We start from the raw sequence: 6,493 nt of genomic DNA on the forward strand, positions 1-6,493 counted from the left end.
CGACACTGTTTCAGGTGCTAAGGATATAAAAACAAGACTCAATTATAGGTTTTGGAGAATTTACCCTAATGGAGTTGGATCCAGCATAGGCAACCTTAGTTAACTACTTTGGACCATAAAATGAAGCTCAACTTCAAATTCTACCATTCTTGCATCTTGATCTGTGTAGTATGCTACTGGTAGCACTATTAACATTAATTATCTACTGATGGAATTAGCTTCCATAAAGGATTCTACAGAAGTTTAGAGGACAGAAAGTATTTAAGAATAAATGAATACTGGTCTGCATCAAAAATATCAGTATTCTTCTTTCATAAAATCCAGAAAATATTCATTCTGAGTATACCAAACTGCTGAAGTAATCATCCTATTTTGCAATACATGTGCAAAAAATGTATGTTAAGAAGGATGTTACACTGTCCAAGTAAGGCCAAATCAGTTGTTAGGTTTTAAAGAATCATAGCCTTCTTTCAAGAGGTCCTGCCAAGTTTTTAAGGAAACGTGCATTTTCTGTACATTTGAGGGCAAGCTCTTCCACTTGAGCTGGTCCTGCAGATGTGGCTTTAAGAAGTTTGGTTAGAGAAAATGCTGCATCTCTGATCTACAGCTCCACTTCCCCCAGTGGGTCCACAGTTCGGTAGCTGCTTCTGCTTGAAATTGGCCAGCCCAAACTCACTGGGACACTGGGGGAGGATGCTGATGAAACATCTGAAGAAGGAGAGGAGAGAGGCAGTGGGGGAGGCGAAGAAACATAAAACTCCTCATGGTCAGCCATGGGGAAGGGCTTGTACCACAGAGCTGGACCTAAAAAAGCAGAACTGACACCCTTTCCCCCATGTTTAAAAAAATATATTTAGTGGTGGATGAACACAATAACTTATGTATTTTCTTATGTGATGCTGAGCATACAACCCAATGCCTCACATGGACTAGGCAAGCACTCCGCCACTGAGCCACAACACCAGCCCTCCCTATATTTTTTGTTGGTGCATTATAGTTGTACCTAATGATATTTGTTGTTACATATTCCTTTATGAACACAATATAACAGTGTAATTTGGCCTTAAATTTTATTCTTTATGTTTCTATATTTTCCATATTTTCTATAGAGAACTTTCAGAAAAATTATTTTTAACAGCAAAACACATAGGCATTATAAAAAAATGATTAACATTAGTATTTTGAACAGGTTTTGTCAGTTTGTTATAAATTAGTATTTTTCAGATTTTTTTGTTATTGTCCTACTGAGATTCTTTTGACACATTTTCTTAATCGCCACATAGGTGTATATACTATATATATGTATGTGCGTGTTTTTGTTTTGTTTTGGTTTGGTTTTGTGCCCTGCCACAACAATTTTCAACCCCTTGTGGGCAATATTGTCCTTCTTAAGAATGAGTTTTGTAGATACTAACACATTTAAAGCAATACCATTTTGTCAGTATGTTTAAGAATTTGCTGAAGGAAGTGGAAATCTATGCACAGAAGTTTATTGATCGAGGAAAGGACTTTAACTTGGAGTTGGCAATTAAAACAAGAATAATATCTCTTGGCTTAAAATAGTCTTTAGCTGCTGGAAACTGGGGTGACCAAAAGAAAGCTCATCAAGCCAGAGCTGAAGTATCTCAGGTGAGGGTGTCAACTATGACTATAGCATTCATAGAAAAAAAATTGGGTACATTCTAATGAACATCAAATGGTTGTTAGGCTTCTCTCTTTCCTACCAGCAGAGAAAATCCTAGGTGTTTTAGTCAGCTGTTTTTGCTGCTGTAAATAAAATCTGACCAGAACAATTATAGAGGAGGAAAAGTTTATTTGAGTACTCACAGTTTCAAAGGTCTTATTCCTTAGAAGGCCATCTCCATTCCTTGGGGGCTCAATGTGAGGCAGTATATCATGGAAGAAGAGTGTAGCAGAGGGGAAGCAGCTTACTTGGTGAGCAGGTAGTAGAGAGATTCCTCCTGCCAGATACAAATATATACCCAAAAGCCATACCCCCAATTCCCACCTCCTCCAGCTACACCCCACCACTTCAGTTACCAGTCCAATAACTGCTATTAGGGGATTAATTCACTGATTGGGTTAAGATTTCTACAATCTAATTGTTTCTTCTCTGAACCTTCTTGTATTGTCTCACACATGAACTTTTTGGGGATGCCACATATAACCATAAAACTAGGGTATATAAATTAAGGCTGGAGTCTCTTTCTTTACTAATATTATCCTTAAACTTTGCTGTTAGTAATGGTGGTGTTTATAATAAAAAATTAAGTACAAAATAATCTGATATTTTCCCCTCAATAGTGATGATGGCCTGCATTGAAGAAATCGAACAAGATTATCAGATTGCCCATGGAACAGTCCAGTTTGTAAGAGAAAGTTTGAGGCATCAGATCCATATTAGGTACATGTTTGCAATCTCTGTGGAATAATGGCAATTGCTAACACCAGGACCCATACATGTGAATGCAGGGGTTGTCACAATAAAACCCAGGTGTGTATAGACTTGATCATTTTTTAAGATATAATCATGTTGGGCTATTGATCCAGGCAGACTGAGTATGGTGGAACAGGTTGACCTTTTCCTAATTTTGGTAACATAACATCTGTGAGATGCCTAGTTTTACAAAAGGAAAAAAAATGATTTTTCCAAGTCAGTGGAAGTTTGATAATTTATCCAGGCTTTTTATGGTTTTGAAATAATAAGGACTTCCTTGCACAGGAATTTTAAACAAGTTTTTCTTAAATCTTTTGAGGAGGGTGAATACAAATTGTGTCTGGCAAAAAAAAAAAAAAAGACTATAAAACATCTCAGAGCCTCGTTAGGGGAAAGAAGTACCCTGAAGCATGGTGGCAGGAGAGGTGAACACTTCAGTGCTGCTTGTTCACTTGTCATCTGTAGTATCAAATCCTTACCTTTTTCTGAGGTGAGAGAAGTGGGGACACTACATACAGTCCTACTAATTAATATTTATTTTTTATTTTCAGATTTCTTTGGTGTGAATGCCTTATGCATGCAAGCTGTTGTTCCAGGAACTTATATCTATGAGCATTGCACCTCAAATGAAGAGTGTTTAGATCTTAAAAGGATTCTCAACCAGATTCCTGTCAATGTCCATGTCTTGCTGGGCACAGAGGTACAGGACCACAATCCCAGCAATGTGGGAGGCTGAGGCAGGAGAATGGAAAGCTAAAGGTCAGTCTCAACAATTTAGCAAGACTCAATAAATAAATTAATGAACAAAAATAACTGGGGATATAGCTAAATGGTGGAGTACCCCTGGCTTTTATCCATAGTACCAGGAAAAATAACAAAATACCTGTCTTATTTCTATGATATAGCTTTAACAGAATGACAATATATTGAGTTGTGATAGAAAACATTTTATTTGTTTAGTTTAATAATATGCATGCTTTTCTTCTGTAAGTAGACAATAAAGTCTTCTAGATAGTCTTGATGTGTTTTATTTAATTGGTATTTCTCTGTGTTAAAACAAGTGAATATAACTAAAGCATTAGTGGATTGGATTACAGAAACTTGTTACTAGGCAAGAACAAGGTTGTAGTTATCTGTGACTACTTTTAGCTATTGTTGAGTAGTATTTTTTTTTTTTTTAGTTTTATAGTTCAGCCTCTTCACCTGTTTAAAAAGATAACAATTAGTTACATATATGGACATGGTTGACTTTCTGATTAGCAATTAGTTCAGTGTTACAGATAAATAAAGATGCTAAAATTCAGGAATAAAGGGTAGTGCATAGTGATGTGTACTTGGACTCAGTCCCAGCTACTTTGGAGGCTGCAGCAGGAGGGTTTTTTGAACCCTGGTGTTCAAGGTCAGCCTACGCAACATAGCAAGACCCCATCTATTTAAAGAAGCACAATGAAAACATTGGGATAAAGGATAAATGCGTAATAGTGTAAATGAAATGCTGAAGTCCTATGAGGAATTTTAGCTATACAATGTTAGATATGGATGGTAGTTATGCTGTATTGGCCTATGTACAAAAGAGGACATTAAGGGCTAGGGAGATAGCTCAGTTGGTAGAAGGCTTATCTTGCAAGCACTAAGGCCCTGGGTTTGATCCCCAGCACTGCAGATAAAAAAAAAAGAGGACCTTATTATAGGCCTATAAGAGGACATCTCGCAAACACCAAGATGAGGTCCAGCAAGACTAGGGAATTTTCTTTTGTGGTCCAGCTCTCATTCAAAAATGCCACATAGGTAGAAAAATTTATGCGAAACAGAAGCCATTACAGTCAGGTTTGAGTTTTGACTCTACATAAAACATAAATTAAAAGCCTCTAAGTCATAATATTGACCTTTGTCAGCCATCCAAATACTCCTTTCCTACATTTTAATGGCATACTTAATTTTCTTGGGGATTCCTGACTTTACTGAACTTTTATTAATAGTTGTGTTTGATTTTTTGATGCTCGGTTCTGTTTATTAAGCAAAAGCACTAGTCATTCTTTTGAGTGGCTGTGAGATCGATTACCTACCTTTTTTCACTGGTATTTCATGTAAAGCATCAACCACTGTAATTTTTTCTAAATCAGAAGCTTGTCCTTGGGAATCAGATGCATGGCACTCATCTTTTCCATCATGTTTCTTACTTAGGGGAGATACCTGTGGAGGAACAAAGCATCTTTATTTCCTCTGGTAGTCTGTTTTTTTTTTTTTTTTTTTTCCTAGTAGTTTCCATGACATTGAAATTTCCTAAGGTGACCAAGGGATTTGTAGCAAAGACACTGCTAGAAATAGTGCAAATCCTGTACTGGGAAACTTACTGTCTATTGAGAGGATTCATACTCTGAGGAAATGTCACGAGCAACTTTTTTAATTAAATTTTTTATATGGACTCAATATCTTTTTTTATTTACTTATTTTATGTGGTGCTGAGGATCAAAACCCAGCATCTGACAACAAGCTAGGCAAGTGCTCTACCACTGAGCTACAACCCCAGCCCTTTTGGTCAACTTTTGAAATATTGTTGAAGCAAAAAACTGGATAGCCAGTTTGAGGGAAATCTTGATAGGTGATATTTTCTGAGTAATATATAATTATCAAAGGTCAAATAAAATATTTATTAATCATTAGCCAAAATAAGGCTTGGGTCATTTAGTTTACCATGAGAATTTTGCTTTCAAATTTTAGGAAAAAAATCGAGTTCTCATTAATTCATTGATTGTTTCTAAAACATCCAACTTCAACACTTCCTTTAGTTCCCTTTGAATGGGACCACTGACTTTTTGGTCAGGCTGTTCCAAGAGATGTGAAAGAGGAAATACTTTCAGGCTGGCAGGACACTGGGTACCTTTGCCAGGTGTGTGTGTATGTAATCCTAAGAACAAAATTCTTACCAGTTCTTGGTACTCACCAGCACTCAGTCAGTTACTTCATGCTTTTCTGGGCCATGCTGGGTCTCAATGGCCATGTTTTCCCAGTCACCAGGCAAACGTTATATCCTTTGAACTCCATACTGACCCCTTTGTACCTGCAAAAACACAAGGAAAGTCAGTTCTCAAAACATCAACTTGGAAATGGCTATATTGCCAGAATTGCACATGGTGGTCATCAGACATTCTCACTGGGTTAAAACCAGCATTTTACTTACATGTTCTATTTCCCCAAATATTTACAAAACAGAGGTCTTCATCTATTTCCTCTCATCCCAATATTTACAAAACAGAGGTCCTCTTATATTTCCTCTGTTTCCCTCTAAGCAGCATGTTTTAACCAAAACTAATGTACTCCTCTACAAGCTTGGGGAATTCACGAGGACAGCCTTTTCTGCCACTGGTTACTATCAATCACCCAGAACCTTATAAATTCTCCTCAGTGCTGGGCCCTTCTTGCCCAATAGGCCATGTTAGATTGACAAACTCTCATCCATTGCTACTTTGATTCTTGGGGACCGTTGGGGCTCTTCCTATAACAGCCTAATGAATGGATAAATAGTGTCTGAAGTCCAAAGTTGTTCTGTTTCTTTGTTCTGATGGCTAAGTTTTCATCAAATGAATTACAGAAGACCTGAGATCAGAAAGACCTGTCAAATACATGCTGCTATCCTTGTTCTCTTATGACAAAACTTGCTGCCTATTTCTGTGCATATCATGAGGACATTCAGAAGATGGGTTAAGAGGAAATCCAGTGGTTTATGGCCAATAATGAATACCATCCTTACTTTCCCCTTTATCTTAAAATTCACTATATACACTTTGGAAAACAGAAGTAATTATAGTCCCTCTATGTGTACTCCTTAGCAACTCAGTTACAGAGCACAAAAATTTTAAATTTTAAAAAAAGATACTGAAAGTGGTTTGTTTATTCTATCCTGGCTTCTTTTAAGAACCAAGTGAGTGTTTGTTGTTAGTATCGTTGTAATTAGGAAGGATTTAAAATTTCAGGGAAGTAGTTTCCTTTTCATTTTCTTCTACACCAAAGTCACTGTTAATTTTTTAATGGAATTTTCTCACATTGCTACCATTA

The 6,493-nt window shown here is 36.8% G+C and overlaps 1 long non-coding RNA gene and 1 pseudogene across 2 annotated transcripts; both read right to left on the reverse strand.

Moving 5' to 3' along the window:
• Positions 1-435: 435 nt before the first annotated feature.
• On the reverse strand, positions 436-790 carry LOC306652456 (renal cancer differentiation gene 1 protein-like; annotated as a pseudogene). The gene has a single exon. The product of its transcript is annotated as a renal cancer differentiation gene 1 protein-like (transcript).
• Positions 791-3,435: 2,645 nt separating this feature from the next.
• LOC306652457 lies at positions 3,436-5,431 on the reverse strand. Its single transcript, XR_013761398.1, has 3 exons — positions 5,382-5,431; positions 4,504-4,630; positions 3,436-3,634 (listed from the first exon to the last, which is right to left on the reverse strand). It is a non-coding gene; the product is annotated as an uncharacterized lncRNA (long non-coding RNA).
• Positions 5,432-6,493: the final 1,062 nt, after the last annotated feature.

This window comes from Sciurus vulgaris (genome assembly GCF_902686455.1).
Source record: "Sciurus vulgaris genome assembly, contig: HiC_scaffold_237_arrow_ctg1, whole genome shotgun sequence".
Classification (NCBI taxonomy): domain Eukaryota; kingdom Metazoa; phylum Chordata; class Mammalia; order Rodentia; family Sciuridae; genus Sciurus; species Sciurus vulgaris.